Source organism: Lolium perenne, chromosome 3 (assembly GCF_019359855.2).
Source record: "Lolium perenne isolate Kyuss_39 chromosome 3, Kyuss_2.0, whole genome shotgun sequence".
Taxonomy (NCBI): Eukaryota; Viridiplantae; Streptophyta; class Magnoliopsida; order Poales; family Poaceae; genus Lolium; species Lolium perenne.
The window spans coordinates 334,156,345-334,178,307 of NC_067246.2; the positions used below are offsets into that span (position 1 = coordinate 334,156,345).

The window sequence follows — 21,963 nt, forward strand, 5'->3', positions numbered from 1 at the left end:
GCTAGTCAACCAGGTTAATTACGGGCCTTCTCGGCGTGTGTTTCCTTTACTTGTTTGTTTGTCTAAGCTGGACCTAGGAAGGAGACGACCTGGCTAGATCCACTCCTTCCACTATTCACGCTCCTGTTGCAGATTATGCTCGTCTCCTTCCTAGACGTGTTTGCTAAAATAAGGAGAATGGAACAGGATTTACAGTAGGGAATTTATTACATATGACATTAGGTTGGGAAGGTGATTATTGTTCCCATTGCATTGTTTGCTAGTAGTACACCGTAAGGATTGACATTTTACCGGGAAGTTGTTTTCCCAAGCTTGGATCGTGGGTTTACACATGACCATAGGGACGTGGGAAATAGAACGGGATTTGGAGCAGGGAATTTATTACTCCCCCGTCCATAAAAAGACGCCTCAATTTTGTCAAAAATATGCACGTGTTCAAGTGTGTGCATATATGTAAATTTAAATAAGATGTAGACATTGTTTTGTAGACGGAGGGAGTACGAGACTATGTTGGGAAGATGATTATTGTTCCGATTCGCTTGTTTGGTAAACCATAAGAATTACGAGGGAAATTTTGACGGGAAGTTGTTTTACAAGCCCTTGGATTGTGGGTTTACAAATGGGCATATGGGCGTGGGCGACAACCAGATCGTTTTTTTTACGAATTTTCAACGCCAATTCCCACTACCACCAGCACTATGCAAGGGTGCCTGGGACAAACAAAAAGCTTGGGAATTTGATATGTTAACTCCCTTTCCCCATCCCTCCTGAAATCATTCCCTGCCACTATTCAGATTTTTTGTACACTTCATAATCCAATAGTTATCTACTGGGATCAGCAAAACACATTCCATCAATCAATGAATCTTATACAGGAGCAAATAGCAAGTAATAACCTAGCTGCTGGCTCAAACGTGCATGATCGATCAACTCACATCTAGCTACTGGCTCGAACGTGCACATCTGCTACTCCTACATCAATATCTTGATCGTTCCTGCTTTGCTTCAGTTTTTCCTGGTCAAACACTCTTGAGTTTGAGAAAATTTCGGCATGCAATCTGCTATTTTCTAGACCAGATCACACAACAAAAATATCAAGACCAAATCTGACATTTCAAACATAGGATTTAGCTCAGATCACAGAGGAAACAATAGCTACAACACTATTGCATTAATTTAAAGGATTACAATAATTCCTAGTGCGCCATTGCAATGGTACCTATCATCAATCTTGGAAGCATTTTGAAACAACACAAAAAGCCAGGACAGAAACTCCTTGTCGTCGTCATGAGTAGCAACTCTCCTTGCAGATCCAGAGCGTGAGGGTGGGGAGGCCACAATGGCAGCAGTAAACACATGTTCCTTCCGCCTCATCTCAAGCCACGTGCACTGTTCCTCCTTGAAGATTGTCACATACCAGAAGATGAATGTAACGCGGCTGGAGTTCTTTGAAGAAGAGGACCTGCTCCACCAAGCGGAGCAGAGACTTATGATAGCGGTAAACCAGAAAAAGATTCAATTCTCTTCTCTTGTCCATTTTAACAGATCACTAAATCAACAACAAAATTTAATTCCAAAACATAAAACATAAGAGGCCATGAAAAGGGAGAGAACACCGTTGCAGAGTGTTTGGCAGCTAAGTTCTACCGAAACCAGCCATAGAAATTCTTTAATATGCATTCTTGCCACATCATCTACGGTTTGATCCGCAGAACTCGAAACAACCACAACAGATGTATAAAACATATTTACAAGTGGTAATGTTCAGATGTTTGTAGTCAAGTGGCTAACATTACGTGTACTATCATGCATGTGTTCATGAAAAACAAGTGCAAATGTATCTTCAGTTCTTGGTGCAAAACTTAATTGATGGTGCCATGACAAGCATGGACATATGTCGAGGTATTTTAAAAGCACAACACTAATTCCTTTGAAATGGTGGCCTACTAGATTGGGAAGCAAATTACCTTGGTGGAAGAAAGACAAATTACCTTGGTGGAAGAAAGACATCGCCCAGACCTCAACTATAAACAACGCGAGGAAGTCCAGTACTGCAAAAAATGAAACTTTGTAACATGGATATTCCACTGCCTAGATTCACATTAATATATGATGACCCCAGTGAAACTAATCTACTACACTCATCCAACCAAACATTGTCACGTGCATACGGAAACACGGGTGGAAGAGAAATGCAAGGCCGGAACCAACAAAGATCAACCAGAAAGAACTAGCGGGAGTTACATATCAGCAACATCGTCATAGTTAACTACAATGGACTATCCCATTACCATCCTAATTAACTACATACTCTGTAGCAGCGAGAATGGACACTAAATGAGAGCAAAAGGGCCATCGGGATGCTAGGAGATGCAAAAAGAAAGGCAACAAACAAGTTTATGAAAGGAGACCACCTCTCTAGACTTGGCCATGCATGTTGTTCACCATCTCAATTCACAAAGAACGAGATGTGTATATGGATCGTGACTCGGGAAGCCATTAATTACGAAACAAATTGTCTTACACGAGGTGGATGATGGGACATCATGTCAATGTGTTGCCACCGTGACGAGTTTGCAATAGGGAGGGGAAGGAGTCACTGACCCCGTAGCCATAGCCCAGCAGTGATCTTTCTAATCAACGTGGCTGGCTGGTAGAACCATAGTTTATCTGTAAGGGTTGCAGGGCACTTCCTTATGCCAACCGTAGAGAGTGGCTCATGATGAGAACACTAGCTGCAAACATCAAATGAGAGGAGTTAATGCCTAAACCACAAGTGTGTCCGTACTTTATTAATGGGTGCACAACAAGCAATAGCAACAACATTAAAAGTTAAGAAAGTTCACCCTGGTTCACATATGTACGTATGCATGAAAAAACACTAGCTACTCAAAGTACATAAGTAGGTACATACATCATGAGATGATGAGCACTACCTAGTTCAATTTGGGTAGATGCCGAGGTGAAGATGAAATAAATTAGTGCCATCTATGTCTAGCTCAGTATATGGAAAACAGGGTCTTCACTCTATCTGAGATGCTCTAGGCTAAAAAAATGATCATTTCACTAAAAAACGAATTCACCCATCAACAACAATTTCCATATTTTTTCTCACTAAGAATCGCACCTGCAATTACCACAAATAAATCCTGGAAACAAAAACACTATCTTGGCCCAGGAAAGATTTAATGAACTATGTAACAAGGTGCAGTGACATATCAACATAACACTAGTTTTATTTAAAAGAAACAATATGAACAATGGAAAATAAAAGGCTCGGACATCCAAGGAAGGAATTAGCAGCATTAGTACTCAAGCCTGGCAAGGCGAATGTTTTGAGAAACAAGCTTTAAATCTATCATCATCACCATCTTTCCCCAGCAGCAAATCAACTTTAACTAAATTAGCTATGCGTGAACAAGAGGAAATTTAATCGGTAATCGGCTCTATGGATCATGTGTGGTTCCAGGTTCCTATAAATATGAGAAAACTAATATCTATGCCCAATAATAAAACCTATGGAAATCAGGCCAAAGTTATAGATAATTCCTCAAAGAAAACCCATAGGACTATCGAGGCCAAAGTTAGAATAATGTACAGATTACCAACAAAAGCAAGCAAATTCATAGATAATTCCTCAAAGAAAGATGCAAAGTGGCACACACCAAATTAAACAAATGAACCGATCTTGCAACACGAGACAAAGCCACAAGGTTGTGGTCAAAGGAAGAACATTTGCAGGTGACATAAGCAACTTTATGGCTAATAAAAAGAACACATTTAAGAAATCACGATGAATTACGTAAAGCAGTGTCTCACACTAACCTCACAAAGCCGCATACACTATCTTAACATCCAAATCTGACAATAATTTTCAACAGGCAGTTATGAAGCTATTAATGGGCTCAATTCTGCTATATATAACTCTATGGTATAAAAACCATCAATCAAATGACAAGCAGAATCCTAAACCCATAGATAGCATAAAACCAAAAATTTGTCAACAGACCAACACATGTATACAATGGGCACAATGTAGACACATTTAGAATCATCGGAAAATAAATGACTTCTCATTCCCAAGATAAGAACACTGTCAAAAGGTGTCCTAAGATTGTTTCAAGGTTTCATTGCTTGATACCGGCAAAAAACCATGAAATCAAATTAATGAAAATGATGTGTGCAGATGCAAAGATGGGTAAACATCCTACATGGATGCAAACACATAAGAAAACGAAAAAAGGGCAAGATAAGGCACAACTACGGTAAGCCGGATAGCAAAAGGATCCATATTTACTCAATGGCCTCAATAAGTTATTTGGTTCGATTCTGACAAAGATGTCCTCGATGCTTCTATAAGAGGGGGCGTGTTTACGGATCTAACAACGTTAGTTCTCAATCTGGCTGAGTGAAAGCTCATAGGTTGCAACTGCAAATGTTTTGAGAAAGGAGCCATAATTTTATCACCTTTGGGCATGCATTGCCATCCACTGAAGTAAATAAAGCCAAATAGAAAAAGAGACAAATATATATGTCTAGAATTGCATCAGACATCCAAGGAATGATCTAGTTTCCTTAGCTCTCGGGCTAGGCAGCGCGAAGCTCTTACGCGGCAAGCGCAATGTTTTGAGAAACAAGCCTTGATTTCATCATTATTTACAATGCAAGAGCCAAACTATGGACCATGTGTGGTTCTAGGTTCCAGGTTCATATCAACATGTGAAAACTAAATCTAGGCCCAATCATAGAACCTATGGCAATGCTTGTAGCTACCAGAGAAGGACTATGAGGCCAAAGTTAGAATAATGTACATAGTACCAATAAAAAAGAAGCAAAGTCATAGAGAATTCCCCAACAAAAGATGCAAAGTGATGAAACGATCTTGCAACACAGACAAAGCCACAAGGTTGTGGTCAAAGGGAGAACATTTGCAGGTGACGAAGCAACTTTATGGCTAATAAAAAGAACACATTTAACAAATAGCAGTAGATTATGTAAAATGGCCGGTGTCTCACACTAACCTCGGAAAAGCCGCATAAATTATCTTCACATAAAAATCTGATCTTAATTCCAACATGCAGCTATTAATGGGCTCAACTCTGTTTTATATAACTCTATGGTGCAAAAGGATCCATAGTTATTCAGTGGTCGCAATAAGTTATTTGGTTCGATTGTGCCAGCCAATGTCCTCAATGCTTCTATAAGAGGGGGCCTGTTTATTTTGAACGCAGTAGCCTATGACAGCTTTACGGTTAAACAAGTTGTTTGTTCATAAGTCAAAACCTAAAATCCAGTGACAGCTGGATAGAGTGTAGAATCAGCAACACTACTTACCCAAGCTCAGGTCGTCCCAGCAGATAGGTCAATGAAAAACACGAGTAAAGTCTCAATCTACGCAGTGAACCTTGCGTCTAGCTTAAAATTAACTTTAGAGATTGTGGAGTCGTGTAGGTGACTACCTTGTTCTAGCAATCCTTGTACTTCCGAATTTTGTACCTAAATAATTGATTGTTAGCAACCACGGTCTTGGTATTTTGACTACAAATTAGTCAAAGTTTAAAGTGTAAACTGCTCCTACATAACACCAATTTAAAATGAAGATTGTATTTAGCATATTTACATATTGCTAATGTACACAGACATGTGCAAAAAGGTTAATAAGTGGAAAGAAATTGGTTCAGTTAACTAGAGAATGTAGCTTCTTTAATTCACGAGTGTGCTTGCTTTACATACTAGCTGCTATGCATCCTATCATTGCAAAGTATGCTGGCATATATTTCTAAACAACGATCATTCAAACGATCCGTACTACAAAAAAGGAACCGGCAATCATTTAAATGATCCAAATATTACAAGAACATCAGTACTACAAAAAATAAAAATAAGTGTCCAGGCTATCGAGAAAATAGAAAAGGGTTCCGGTGGCATTCAGGACACATGAACAATTCAACGTGCATGTGAATAGCAAAGGCATTAGTACATTAAGTAATCTCAACTCTTGAGGTAAAAGCTACAATAACAGCAGGAAAATGTTTTCTTCATGGTACCTCTTTGCACAGCAATTCATTCGACCACTCCTAAATTAAGTATCGTAGAAGTTGTGGTCAGCTATCTCAGTTTACTCAGGGTATTATGTGTCATATACACCAGTGCGTGTAATTATGCATTTGTTAAATAGATCCGTTCGTGTGCTGCAAACACAAGAAACAAGAACATGTGTGCGGCCAACCCAAGGAAACTAAATATATCAGCTGCAAGGATTACATAATTTTCAGAGTAGGTATCAAGGTGGTAAACAAACTAATTAATTATCAAACTTGCACTGACCATAGAAGGCTAGAGCCATATAATTGCAAAGCAGTATCCCTAAAACCTTGACGAACAACAAAACAAAAAAGAAAGAACCAAACATCATCTCCATCCAGTAGCAATTCGTTAGCGTGTGCCTAAATTCAGTACCTTCAGATGACAATGTCGACGAGTTCCTGTACGGCGGCAGCGATGAGGTAGCCGCGGTGGCCCTTGCGGGCGAGCAGCTCGCCCACCGTCTTGCACGAAATGGGCGCGTCCCACCCAGCCATCGGACCCATTCGCCTCCACGGCATTCTTGCCCTCGGGCGCCGCCACGGAGACGCCGGCCATAGGAAATCAGCTTAGGCCGGTGAGCAGCTGCTGCCCAGCCCAAGTGAAGAGCACCGAACACTGACTTCCCCAATTCCGAGGAGGCACTCCTCGCAGCGTGCCGTGGAAATAAGGCCCTGCCTCCACGGCCTACTTGTTGTCGGGCGCCTCCACGAAGATGCCGGACATAGGAAATCAGCATCGGCGGCGAAGGCCGGTGAGCAGCAGCTGCCCAGGTGAAGAGCACCGAACACCGGTGTCCCCAATTCCGAGGAGGCCCTACTAGTAGCGTGCCGCGGAAAGAAGGCCCTCCGTGGCTCCCGTCGCCGCCGCCGGCCGCGACTTCATGGCTCCTGGGCGGCGGTCGATCAGATGCGGGGACGAGGGCAGGGGAGGAACTGGGGGCGGATGGGAGGAGGTTACGGCGGAGCGGAGGACGTGGCGGGGTTGCGGGAGACAAGGTGGCGGCGGAAAGTACGCCGGAGAGGTGAGGACCGGCGGCTGAGGGGGTTGAATCGGAAACCGCCAGAAATTTGGGATTGTCGTGGTTGACTGTTGAAAAGCGGACCTCTGCTCTCTCGGCGCAATCGGCTGACTTTGGGTTTACAGCTAAAAATAAAATAAAGATCGCGTGCAAGGTCAACCACCCGACGACGGGGCAGTACAAGGTCGTGCACGTCCCGTGCTGCTTCGACCCGTTCTGGGAGCCCGGCGTGGTGCACGTGTTCACGCTGGGGGACGCGTCGTGGCGGGACGTGCAAGCCGGTCCCGACGCGAGGTGCAGCCTCGGCCGCAGCAGCCTCGTCGACGTGGACGGCATGGTGTACTGGATGACGGAGTTCACCGCGAGGGTCATCGCGTTCGACCTGGAAGACGAGCGTGTCACCCGCACCGCCCCTCTGCCGATACATGCTAGGCCGAGCACATGCCGCCTGACCAAGGTGCACGCGAGGCTGGGCGTGGCCGTCAGCGGCGGCGACTCGCTGACGGTGTGGGTGCTGGAGGGCGAGAGCTGGAGCCGCCGGTACGTCCTGGAGGCGTATAAGCTTCGGAAGCAAGAGCTCGCCGTGCCGCACTTCGCTCACGGCGACTATGTCCTGACGCACGGACGCTCCGGCGAAACATCTGTCCTGTATCGGCACAAGATGAGCGGAGCGGCGAGGTTGCAGGGCGGCGGTGGCGTGGTGCAAATCGAACGCAAGGACAAAGGCGACTCGGTGACGTCTCTGGTGCAGTCTATCTACCGGACGTTTGCCTACACTGAGACTAACGAGTCTTTGAGCATGTACAATGCGACTTTGATGACCGGCCGTCGATCTGCAGGGTCTTAGAGTAGTAGGATCAAGTAAAAAATAAACATTTTAGCAGGATGTCCCTTTTATACTATTGCGCATATAAGCTCATTTTTGATATTTCATTTCTTTATTCATGTAAGACTTAAGAAGGTTTATCCACATCTATACACTTTTGTTGCGTTCTTTTAAGTTTGAGTTTTAAAAAGTTTGAAATTTTGTAAGTTTGGAATTTGATATAGAAGTTTGAGTTTTGAAAAGTTTGAAATTTTGTAAGTTTGAAATTTTAGAATGTTTAATTTTTTAGAAGTTTAAGATTTCTTAAGTTCATAATTCTTGAAGTTCTAAAATTCTAATTTTTCATTGTGGAATTTCTAAATGTTTTATAAACTTGTAATTTCATAGGAAAATATGAAATTAGAGACGGGATGTTTCGAAAGACATACAATGTGGGAAGTTAGAAAACATAAACTAAAACACGAATGGTACATGTCTGCCAAGCTTCAAGGGACTTGGTCGAAGTTTACCACGTGACAACCAATGCACCCCGAATATCAACATCTCTTAAAGTTTTACCTCAACATGATCTTGTTTCTCCTGAATTTGCTAAATTCGATTTCTCTCTCTTCATAACATAGATTGGCCAATATTTCCAAGACCAATGTTAGTTTTTATAACATAGGGTGGCCATATCCTCTCACTTCATAAAATATTTATCGGCTTAGTTGAGTTTAGAAGCTTTTTGATAGTTGGACAACATGTTCTGTAGGGCAGCTTTTCTCAACAACAAAAAAACCCGCTTGTCGTGCCTCCTCCCCTCCTCGGTATCTCTGGAGGGAATTCTTCTCTTCACTTCATCACATTTTTAAAGGTGTGTGATAGCACGACGAAGTTGTCGAGAGCACGGTATATACCTGGAGAGCATCTCATGTTATTATAAAGGAATTAAGGCATCAATGTATCTCAATCTCTTAAATATACGAATGCATACACAATTAAATAATTATTACGGATTCTCTTAAACATAAGTGTTTTGTAAGAATTTTTATGATTTTATGAATCCTTAGGAATTGTTTATATAAGGACCATTGGATAGTGCATTTACCTTTTGTTTTGAAAGAAATGCGGTAGGAAAAACCTCTGCATAGAATTCTTGTTTTCATTTGCAAGGTTCGATAAAAGTTGCTTCAATACTCTCTCTCTCTCTCTCTCTCTCTCTCTCTCTCTCTCTCTCTCTCTCTCTCTCTCTCTCTCTCTCTCTCTCTCTCTCTCTCCTAGTATCTCGAAAAATCTGAACCTTATTTTCTTAAACCACCCAAAAAGTAGCACCCTAATAAGTCATGAGTTTTGTACTCCCTTTGCTTCTAAATCTACAATATTTGTAAGAGCATTTCCACCGGCGGCCCCGATAGCGGCCCTGATAGCATTTTGGGGGTCGATATCGAAAATGGGGGCGCGCCCCTGAAAGTTCAGAGATGGTAAACCTAGAGGGGGGTGAATAGGTTTCTACATATTTTAATTCTTTCTTTGCAATGTTAGGCTTTGCGGAATATAAAGGTGAGCCTAATGCAAATTAGGTGAGACAACCTATATGAGGATACAAGTAACTCGAGCACGAAGGCTCTCACAGGCAGTTATATCACAAGTAAGGAGTTCGGTTAGAGATAACCGATAGCACGCGGAGACGAGGGTTTATTCCCGTGTTCCCTTCCTTTGCAAAAAGGTACGTCACGTTTGTGTTGGAGATATGCCCAAGAGGCAATAATAAAATGGTTATTATAATATATCTTTGTGTTTATGATAATGTTTGCATACCATGCTATAATTGTATTAACCGAAACATTGATACATGTGTGTTATGTAAACAACAAGGAGTCCCTAGTAAGCCTCTTGTATAACTAGCTTGTTGATTAATAGATGATCATAGTTTCATGATCATGAACAGTGGATCTTATTAATAACAAGGTTATGTCATTATGTGAATGATATAATGGACACACCCAATTAAGCGTAGCATAAGATCACGTCATTAAGTTCATTTGCTATAAGCTTTCGATACATAGTTACCTAGTCCTTCGACCATGAGATCATATAAATCACTTATGCCGGAAGGGCTTTGATTACATCAAACGCCACTGCGTAAATGGGTGGTTATAAAGGTGGGATTAGGTATTCGGAAAGTATGAGTTGAGGCATATGGATCAACAGTGGGATTTGCCCATCCCGATGACAGATAGATATACTCTGGGCCCTCTCGGTGGAATGTCGTCTAATTAGCTTGCAAGCATATGAATGGTTCATAAGAGATGACATATCACGGTACGAGTAAAGAGTACTTGTCAGGAGACAAGGTTGAACGAGGTATAGAGATACCAATGATCAAACCTCGGACAAGTAAAATATCGCGTGACAAAAGGAATCGGTATCGTATGTAAATGGTTCAATCGATCACTAAGTCATCATTAAATATGTGGGAGCCATTATGAATCTCCAGATCCCGCTATTGGTTGTTGGTCGGATAGAAGTCTCAACCATGTCTGCATAGTTCGCGAACCGTAGGGTGACACACTTAAGGTTTGATGTCGTTTTAAGTAGATATGGAATATGGAATGGAGCTCGAATGTTGTTCGGAGTTTCGGATGGGATCGGAGACATCTCGAGGAGGTTCGGAATGGTCCGGAGAATAATATTCATATATGCGAAGTCATTTTCCGGGGTTCGGAAAAAGTTCGGTGTTTTGACCGGAGCTTCTAGAAGGTTTTGGAAGGACCGGAATAGTCCGGAATATTATGGAAGGTTCCGGAAATGTCCGGGACGACCCGGGATGTCTAAGGAAGTCCGGAGGGTTCCATAATAGGTGCAACCACGTTGCCTTAACGGAAAATGAGTCTTTCCTTAATGCAATTTCGGAATTGGCAAAAGAGTCTGAGTAGGACTAGGTTTTCGGAACCGGAAACCTATCGGAACTCAGTCAAACTTGGGGGCAGGTTTTTGGACGACCCAAGGGGCTTGGCCACCTATTTAAAGAGGCCAAGGGGCACCCCAAGGGCACCTAAAGTCGCAGCCCTAGCTCCCCAAGTCGCAGCACCACCCTGCGCCCAAACCCTAGCTACTCCCTCATCTTCCTTCTTCTCCCGCAGCGCTTGCGGCGAAGCCCTGCCGGAGATCTCCACCACCACCGTCACCACGCCGTCGTGATGCCGGGATTCCGAGGAGGATCTACTACTTCCGCTACCCGCTGGAACGGGGAGGAGGACGTCGTCTTCATCAACACCGAACGTGTGACCGAGTACGGAGGTGCTGCCCGATTGTGGCACCGTCAAGATCTTCTACGCGCTTTTGCAAGCGGCAAGTGATCGACTACATCCACCACGAGATCTAATCTCGTTAGGCTTTGGAAGTCTTCGAGGGTTAGTCTCATGATCTTTTCGTTGCTACCGTCTACTAGATTAGATCTTGGCTTGTGTTTTCGTTCTTGCGGTAGGAAATTTTTTGTTTTCTATGCTACGAATCCCATCAGTGGTATCAGAGCCGTGTCTATGCATAGATTGGTTGCACGAGTAGAACACAGTTGTTTTGTGGGCGTTGATGCTTTGTTGTCTTTAGTTCGTGTACTTTGCATCTTGCTGCATGGTGGGATGAAGCGGCTCGGGCTAACTTTACATGACCGCGTTCATGAGACTTGCTCCACGTTCGACATGCAACTTGTATTGCATAAGTGGCTTTGCGGGTGTCTATCTCTCCCACCATAGTGAAGATCCAATTTACTCTTTCTATTGACAACATTAGTATCACCGTTGTGGTTCATGTTCGTAGGTAGATTGGATCATACTCGAATACCCTAAACCACGTAAAATATGCAAACCAAATTAGAGGCGTCTAACTTGTTTTTGCAGGGTTTGGTGATGTGATATGGCCATGATGTGATGATGAATATGTATGAGATGATCATTATTGTATTGTGGCAACCGGCAGGAGCCTTACGGTTGTCTTTATATTTCATGTTGTAGTATTATTTCAAAGTAGTTGCAATAGTTGCTACACTCGGTGAACAGCCATGAAGATGGCGCCATGGACCTTGACGCTACGCCGACAATGATGGAGATCATGCCCGTTGATGATGGAGGATCATGTCCATGCTTTGGAGATGAAGATCAAAGGCGCAAAGACTAAAGGGTCATATCATATCACATATGAATTGCATGTGATGTTAATCCTTTATGCATCTTATTTTGCTTAGATCGCGACGGTAGCATTATAAGATGATCCCTCACATTAATATCAAGATAATAAAGTGTTCTCCCCTCGTATGCACCGTTGCTACAGTTCGTCGTTTCGAAGCATCTCGTGATGATCGGATGTGATAGATTCTACGTTCACATACAACGGGTGTAAGCCATGTTTGCACACGCGGAATACTTGGGTTTGCTTGACGAGCCTAGCATATACATACATGGCCTCGGGACAACGGAAACCGAAAGGTTGAACACGAGTCATATGGATGATATGATCAACATGTTGATGTTCACCATTGAAGCTACATCATCTCACGTGATGATCGGTTTTGGTGTAGTGGATGTGGATCGTGTACCACTTAACAACTATGAGGGATGTTGTATTAAGTGGGAGTTCATTAGTATTTAGATTAAAACATGAACTAATTATCATAAACATAGTCTGAGTAGTATTTTGAATTAATTTTGTAGTATTGGCATCCGTTTTCTACCATGCGCTAGTCTTGTAATTAAGATAGAAATACTGTTAAAATTTGACAAGAAACTTTACGGACTGGTACCGTATTGTTAAAGAATCAAGAATTGATTAAGTCCTATTGCAAACTTTTAGTAAACCTCACACTATTGATTCAAAGAGCTATGGTTTCAATTAGTACCTAAAGTTATCTTGTCTCCGTGAAACTTGAAGTTCAAATTTGTTTGAAAAGTAAGGAGCTGAAAATTTAGTTTTCAGAAATAATCAAGGTATGAATTATATGTGATATCTAAGACTTTATTGCAAGATGATAGAATATAATTTGGTGAGACTACATAAACTCATAAGGTTTATGGGAGGTTGAAGACGCCAGGCGTCCCAATCCTCCAACTATTGGGGCACTAACGATATTCGCATATCCATGAAGTGATCATCCTTAGTATGCACCGTTGCTAAGACTCGTCGTTTCGAAGCATCTCGTGATGATCGGGTGTGATAGATTCTACGTGTGCATACAACGGGTGCAAGCCAGTTTTGCACATTGCTGGCGTGTATTTGACACACGTCTGTTGGGAACCCCAAGAGGAAGGTGTGATGCGTACAGCAGCAAGTTTTCCCTCAGTAAGAAACCAAGGTTTTCGAACCAGTAGGAGTCAAGGAACACGTGAAGGTTGTTGGTGACGGAGTGTAGTGCGGCGCAACACGAGGGATTTCGGCGCCAACGTGGAACCTGCACAACACAATCACAATACTTTGCCCCAAATTAACAGTGAGGTTGTCAATCTCACCGGCTTGCTGTAAACAAAGGATTAAATGTATAGTGTGGAAGATGATGTTTGTTTGCGAAGAACAGTAAAGAACAAGTATTGCAGTAGATTGTATTTCAGATGTAAAAAAATGGACCGGGGTCCACAGTTCACTAGTGGTGTATCTCCGATAAGAAATAGCATGTTGGGTGAACAAATTACAGTTGGGCAATTGACAAATAGAGAGGGCATAACAATGCATATACATATCACGATGACTACTATGAGATTTAATCAGGGCATTACGACAAAGTACATAGACCGCTATCCAGCATGCATCTATGCCTAAAAAGTCCACCTTCAGGTTAATTAGCATCCGCACCCCTTCCAGTATTAAGTTGCAAACAACAGACAATTGCATTAAGTATGGTGCGTAATGTAATCAACACAAATATCCTTAGACAAAGCATTGATGTTTTATCCCTAGTGGCAACAGCACATCCACAACCTTAGAACTTTACATCCTTTGTCCCAGATTCAATGGAGGCATGAACCCACTATCGAGCATAAATACTCCCTCTTGGAGTTACAAGTATCAACTTGGCCAGAGCCTCTACTAGCAACGGAGAGCATGCAAGAACATAAACAACACATATATGATAGATTGATAATCAACTTGACATAGTATTCCATATTCATCGGATCCCAACAAACACAACATGTAGCATTACAAATAGATGATCTTGATCATGATAGGCAGCTCACAAGATCTAACATGATAGCACAATGAGGAGAAGACAACCATCTAGCTACTGCTATGGACCCATAGTCCAGGGATGAACTACTCACACATCAATCCGGAGGCGATCATGGTGATGAAGAGTCCTCCGGAATATGATTCCCCTCTCCGGCAGGGTGGCCGGAGGTGATCTCCTGAATCCCCCGAGATGGGATTGGCGGCGGCGGCGTCTCTGGAAGGTTTTCCATATCGTGGCTCTCGGTATAGGGGTTTTCGCGACGAAGGCTATAAGTAGGCGGAAGGGTAGGGTTGGAGGCGGCGCGGGGGCCCCACACCATAGGGCGGCGCGGGCCCCACCCAGGCCGCGTGGCCCTGTGGTGTCGGCGCCTCGTCGCCCCACTTCGTATCCCCTTCGGTCTTCTGGAAGCTCCGTGGAAAAATAAGACCCTGGGCGTTGATTTTGTCCAATTCCGAGAATATTTCCTTTGTAGGATTTCTGAAACCAAAAACAGCAGAAACTGAAGCGGCTCTTCGGCATCTCGTCAATAGGTTAGTGCCGGAAAATGCATAATAATGACATAAAGTGTGTATAAAACATGTGAGTATCATCATAAAAGTAGCATGGAACATAAGAAATTATAGATACGTTTGAGACGTATCAAGCATCCCCAAGCTTAGTTCCTACTCGCCCTGGAGTAGGTAAACGATAACAATGATAATTTCTGAAGTGGCATGCTATCATAATCTTGATCAATACTATTGTAAAGCATATGAGATGAATGCAGTGATTCGAAGCATTGGTAAAGACAATGATTAAACAACTGAATCATATACCAAAGACTTTTCATGAATAGTACTTTCAAAACAAGCATCAACAAGACTTGCATAAGAGTTAACGCATAAAGCAATAAATTCTTAGTAGAGAGTTTTGAAGCAACACAAAGGAAGATATAAGTTTCAGCGGTTGCTTTCAACTTCAACATGTTTATCTCATGGATGTATCTCATGGATAATTGTCAACACAAAGTAATATGATGAATGCAAATAAGCAAGTATGTAGGAATCAATGCACATAGTTGACACAAGTGTTTGCTTCTAAGATAGAAAGAAGTAGGTAAACTGACTCAACATAAAGTAGAAGAATGGCCCTTCGCAGAGGGAAGCATGGATTACTATTTTTGTGCTAGAGCTTTTCATTTTGAAAACATAGAAACAATTTTGTCAACGGTAGTAATAATTCATATGTGTTATGTATAAGACATCCTATAAGTTGCAAGCCTCATGCATAGAATACCAATAGTGCTCGCACCTTGTCCTAATTATCTTGGATTAACACGGATTATCATTGCATAACATATGTTTCAACCAAGTGTCACAAAGGGGTACCTCTATGCCGCCTTTACAAAGGTCTAAGGAGAAAGTTCGCATTGGATTTCTCGCTTTTGATTATTCTCAACTTAGACATCCATACTGGGACAACATAGAAAACAGATAATGGACTTCTCTTTAATGCATAAGCATTCAACAACAGATAATATTCTCATAAGAGATTGAGGATTGGTGTCCAAACTGAAACTTCCACCATGATTCATGGCTTTAGTTAGCGGCCCAATGTTCTTCTCTAACAATATGCATACTCAAACCATTTGATCATGAAAATCACCCTTACTTCAGACAAGACGAACATGCATAGCAACTCACATGATATTCAACAAAGGTGTAAAAGTTGATGGCGTCCCCAGAAACATGGTTATCGCTCAACAAGCAACTGATAAGAAATAAGATACATAAGCTACATATTCTTTACCACAATAGTTTTTAAGGCTATTTTCCCATGAGCTATATATTGCAAAGACAAAAAATAGAATTTTAAAGGTAGCACTCAAGTAATGTACTTTGGAATGGCAGAAAAATACCATGTAGTAGGTAGGTATGGTGGACACAAATGGCATGGATTTTGGCTCAAGGTTTTGGATGCACGAGAAGTATTCCCTCTCAATACAAGGCTTTGGCTAGCAAGGTTGTTTGAAGCAAACACAAGTGTGAACCGGTACAGCAAAACTTAAATAAGAACATATTGCAAGCATTATAAGACTATACCCTGTCTCCCTTGTTGTTCAAACACCTTAACCAGAAAATATCTAGACTCTAGAGAGACCAATCATGCAAACCAAATTTTAACAAGCTCTATGTAGTTCTTCATTAATAGGTGCAAAGTACATGATGCAAGAGCTTAAACATGATCTATATGAGTACAACAATTGCCAAGTATCAAATTATTCAAGACATTATACCAATTACCACATGAAGCATTTTCTGGTTCCAACCATATAACAATGAACGAAGCAGTTTCAACCTTCACCATGAACATTAAAAGTAATGCTAAGAACACATGTGTTCATATGCAACAGCGGAGCGTGTATTTCTCCCACACAAAGAATGTTAGGATCCGAGTTTATTCAAACAAAATCAAAAATAAAAGCAAACAGACGCTCCAAGTAAAGCACATAAGATGTGACGGAATAAAAATATAGTTTCACTAGAGGTGACCTGATAAGTTGTCGATGAAGAAGGGATGCCTTGGGCATCCCCAAGCTTAGATGCTTGAGTCTTCTTAAAATATGCAGGGATGAACCACGGGGGCATCCCTAAGCTTAGACTTTTCACTCTTTTGATCATATTGTATCATCCTCCTCTCTCGACCCTTGAAAACTTCCTCCACACCAAACTCAAAACAAACTCATTAGAGGGTTAGTGCATAATTGAAAATTCATATATTCAGAGGTGACATAATCATTCTTAACACTTCTGGACATTGCACAAAGCTACTGAAAGTTAATGGAACAAAGAAATCCATCAAACATAGCAAAACAGACAATGCGAAATAAAAGGCAGAATCTGTCAAAACAGAACAGTCCGTAAAGACGAAATTTTTTGGGGCACTTAACTTGCTCAGATGAAAAAGCTCAAATTGAATGAAATTTGCGTACATATCTGAGGATCACGCACGTAAATTGGCAGATTTTTCCGAGTTACCTACAGACGGGGCTGCTCAATTTCGTGACAGTAAGAAATCTGTTTCTGCGCAGTAATCCTTAGGAATTGTTTATATAAGGACCATTGGATAGTGCATTTACCTTTTGTTTTGAAAGAAATGCGGTAGGAAAAACCTCTGCATAGAATTCTTGTTTTCATTTGCAAGGTTCGATAAAAGTTGCTTCAATACTCTCTCTCTCTCTCTCTCTCTCTCTCTCTCTCTCCCTCTCTCTCCTAGTATCTCGAAAAATCTGAACCTTATTTTCTTAAACCACCCAAAAAGTAGCACCCTAATAAGTCATGAGTTTTGTACTCCCTTTGCTTCTAAATCTACAATATTTGTAAGAGCATTTCCACCGGCGGCCCCGATAGCGGCCCTGATAGCATTTTGGGGGTCGATATCGAAAATGGGGGCGCGCCCCTGATCAGTACAAGCTCTCCTTTCAGACCGAGAGTGAGAGTGACATGAGGGTGCAAGGGCAGCAGTCAACATAGGTTCCTTCCGCCTCGTCTCAAACCGCATGATTGTTCCTCCTTGAATATTTTCACATACCAGGCGGGAGAAGGCACCTGACGATGAATGTACGCAGCTGGAGTTCTTTGAAGAAGAGGAATTGCACCACCAAGAGGAGCAGACTTCTGATAGCGGTTAACCAAAAAAAAGATTTAGTTCTCTTCTCTTGCCCATTTTAGCAAATCACTGAATCAACAACAAGATTTAATTTCAAAAATATAAAACATACGAGGCAATGAAAAGGGAGTGTTTGGAAGCTAAGGTGTACCGAAGCAAGCCATACACATTCTTTAATATGCATTCTGACCACATCATCTACGAATTGATCCGCAAAACTCAAAAACAACCACAACAGATGTTTGTATTCAAGTGGCTAATATAATGTGTACTATCATGAAAACTAGTGCAAATGTATCTTCAGTTCTTGGTACAAAACTTAACTGATGGTGCCATGCCAAGCATGGACATATTTCATCATCTTTGGAGAGGTATTTTAAAAGCACAACACTAATTCCTTTGAAATGGAGATGAACATATTGCCTAAACACAATTTTCATATAGAGCAATAGACTTAGGACTTCACCTTTAAGTAGACATCAATGGTACACTAAAGAAAACAAATACTTAATCAGCCTCCAGGATGGTACTCTTGGAAAGTAGCTTGTCAATGCTCTTTCTTTTCTTGATGTGTAACTGTAAGTAGTACAAGTGCAAGCCAAGCTACAAACATCTTCCGATGTTCCGGGATTCTCCTTTTTGGGCCCCGGATGAACATAGGCTTCTTATCATTACAAATTAAGAGTGGCCTACTAGATTGGGAAGCAAGTTACCTTGGTGGAGGAAAGACATCACCCAGACCTCAACGATAACAACACGAGGAAGTCCAGTACCGCAAAAAAATGGAATGTTGTAACATGGACATTCCACTACCTAGATTCACATTAATATATGATGCATTCTAGACACAAGACCCAGACTGAAACTAATCCACTACACTCATCTAGCCAAACATTGTCACGTTCCTCTGGAACACACAGGTGGAAGAGAAATGATAATTTTTCTGCCATCCTGCTAATCCGTATGTTTGATACATTACTAATAAATAAAAATGAGGGTTTGGAATACATCTCCAATCAAAGTAAATAAAAAAGCACAATATATGTAAAATCACATACTGTATTTGAACCCTGGTCACTATTGGTCACTATCAGAGTAAAAACATGTCTCTTGTCCAGCTTCATAATCTATAGGTGCAGTCAAACAACAATCTAGAAGCACTGAATTGCAAGTTTGACAACAGTAGAACCAAGCACCACAGTAAATAGAAACATGTGCTGTGACCACAAAAGCATCATAAAATGCTAAGCTATTTACACAGCCAGCAGAATGATATACAACACAAGATGGTCAGGAAAAAAGCAGAGGACTACATCATTCAAGAAGAAATATGTAACCAGCACACAAACACGGACATAAAGCCGTGAACCATCCTCCGAGCTGTCAGGTTGAAAATAGCTAACCTGGAACCAACGCGACCTCTGGACCACCAAATCCAACCGAGGAGACCATGTTCCTATCACAGATAGATAGAATAACAGCAAGAACATAGATATAAAGGGGCAAAAGGGGAAGCGACATTTGCTTTCAGTTATACTAATTTAGAATGAACAAAATCAAGGAAAATATATACTAAATAAAGAGGGAAAGGAAGATTTGGCCAAAAGAAGCTAGCTGACCGACCTGGGGCACGGACCAGGATTGGAGAAGCAGCATCATCAAAACCAGAAGTTTACTTGGCCCTTGGGACTGCTCGCTGAAACCACAGATTAGGAAAGGCAAGAAAAGATCAGAAACAATATTCCATCATCTCTTTCACTCAGGTGTCACGGACTGCCTGTGAAAAGATGAAATACACTGGTCAATACGCAAAACAAAACTAAGACACGCATCATGTTGAAGTAAAATAAAAAGGAAGTTGCTGAATAATGAAACAAGGACCTTTAGTGCAATGCTTATAAGTATGTTTTTTGTTAATGCCAAGTGAAAGATATAACATACTTTAGAAGAAAGGACAACAAAATAATTAGCATGATGTCTTATAAAATGAAACGGTCAAGTACTAGTTAAGTACTCACGACATTGTTAAGCTAATTAGTCAAAGGTTAATTAGCAAGAGTTTAAAAAAATAGCATGACCTCCCCTGTTTTTGTGACATCCAGATCACACAAGAAATAATATACTTCAAAAAAGACTAGTGACAACCATCTATAATCAAAACAATCCAACTAGACTAGACACAAACTCCACGATACCGGAAAATGAAGGTCAATGCAAAGCTTATATGCATGGCATCAAAGTTCATTTATTACAACACATCAAAAGCTTCTTTCAGATCTGAGAATATATCAAAGCTCATGTGGAAATGAATATAACTGATGAATTATTAACACGAGGGAATTCGTCAGGAGTTTGGCATGAGGCAATTTGTGTGGTGGTTCTTCACAACAACATTCAGTGTGAACTTCAGGTTCCAAGTTCTGTCCAAGAACTTGCATGTATGTGTGAATTAGAATAACATCAAGACAGTTGTGGAAGGGGACCGATTATCACCCAAAAATCATATGAATGCAGAAGTACTCGTGTTGAACGCATCTCAATTATTTGATCCAACACTGTTAAGCACATGTAAGCTGGCTCTCGTCAACACCATCCCTATATTAATTACATCGGAGACTATGATTTAGTTACATCATTGATCTAAGGACTAACTTTGTATCTGCATAGAAGAACCATAGCAGTCGTACTTACAGCCATGGTTTTAAAGGCGTCGCCTAAGCAACCCCCTCCGCCTTGGAAAAATGTCTGCCTTAGGCGCCTAGGTGTCCAAAGCGTCCGCCTAGGCGTCGCCTAAGCGCCACCCCTCCGCTTAGGACGCCTTAACGCCTTTAAAACCATGCTTACAGTGACATGTTCTCAAATCCCCACACAAAAACTAAATCTAAACTAGAGCAAGCCATGTGCAGAAATGGCAAGGGATGGTGGTAAGAGCAAGATGGGCAAGTAAAGCGGAACTTGCTGGTGGTCGTCCTTGGCGGTGTTGAAGTCTCATATCCGCCAGACCCGGGTTCGATGTTAAGCCACTTGCGCAGCACCACCCTGCACCAAAGCTTCAGGAGTTGATGCCACAAAAGAAGCATATGACTTGACATTAACACATTCACCACCTGCAGTCATTCCACTGAAAATTTAACAAACATACCCTTAATTCTTACATGATAAAAACCACAAATCCAACAGAATGATATGCATCAAAGAAAACAAAGAAAGATGTTCAATTTTCCCTCACAATTGCGACTGATCAGTCCCAAAATATAGTATGATTAGAATGTTTTTCATCACTAGACAAGATTTGAACATTGAAGAACACCTTTAAAACAGAGGAACACAAATATCTTTTTTGGACATCAGAATTGCAGATTTAACAGCATGGCACACGGAATGCACCAATCAGTCCTGAAAGATGGTATGGTGTGTTCATGTTTTTCATCATTTTCGTGACGAAAGACTATTCACAAGAAACTGTAAATGCATTATCAAGATCAAGGAAAAAAAAAGGGAGAACCACAAAATAAATGAGTAATCAAGAATATAGTCAAATGATCAAAGACTCGCAACTTGCTGATCACCGAAAGTTGTTCAATTTGTACTCAGAATTGCAGAATTACAGCATGGCCACATAGCGACCGATCAATCCAGAAAGATGCTATGATTAGTAAGTTTTTCCTCACTGGATAAACATGAACAAAATTGAAATATTGACATTGCAATTTGAACCACAAAAACAAGGAATTCATTTTCTAAAGTTATATCAGGGAACTGGACATTAGTATTGCAGATTTGACGGCATGGCTCATTGAGTGCACCAATCAGCCCCGAAAGATAGTGTGTGTTGGTGTTTTTCATCATTGCCCAGCCAAGTTACTATCCACAATAAAAAAGATGAGAAACATAAACGAGGTGAAGACCAAAAAAGAATGGAAGAGGAGAAAACTAGTTTATATGAACAATGCAGCATAAAATGATCAGTAAGCTCAAATATGCGTGCAGACTAACAAGGAAGAATCTAATAGCATTAGCTCTCAATCCCGGCTTAGCAAAAGCTCACAGGTGGCAAAACTACAAATATTTTGAGAAAGAAGTTATAACTTTATCATCACTGGGCATGCATTACAATCCACTTAAGTAAATAAAGCCAAATAGAAGAAGAGACAAATATTTATATCTAGAATTGCATCAAACATCCAA

At 41.3% G+C, this 21,963-nt stretch overlaps 1 protein-coding gene and 4 non-coding genes across 5 annotated transcripts in view; 1 reads left to right on the top strand and 4 right to left on the bottom strand.

Annotated features, from left to right (window-relative positions):
- Window positions 1-21,963, top strand: part of LOC127345876 (uncharacterized) — a 214,831-nt gene that overhangs the window by 171,303 nt on the left and 21,565 nt on the right. The window lies entirely within an intron of this gene.
- Window positions 4,048-4,142, bottom strand: LOC127346301 (small nucleolar RNA snoR31/Z110/Z27). The gene has a single exon (XR_007879465.1). It is a non-coding gene; the product is annotated as a small nucleolar RNA snoR31/Z110/Z27 (small nucleolar RNA).
- Window positions 21,118-21,213, bottom strand: LOC127346254 (small nucleolar RNA SNORD96 family). The gene has a single exon (XR_007879424.1). It is a non-coding gene; the product is annotated as a small nucleolar RNA SNORD96 family (small nucleolar RNA).
- On the bottom strand, window positions 21,361-21,452 carry LOC127346257 (small nucleolar RNA SNORD96 family). Its single transcript, XR_007879427.1, has one exon. It is a non-coding gene; the product is annotated as a small nucleolar RNA SNORD96 family (small nucleolar RNA).
- On the bottom strand, window positions 21,537-21,629 carry LOC127346256 (small nucleolar RNA SNORD96 family). Its single transcript, XR_007879426.1, has one exon. It is a non-coding gene; the product is annotated as a small nucleolar RNA SNORD96 family (small nucleolar RNA).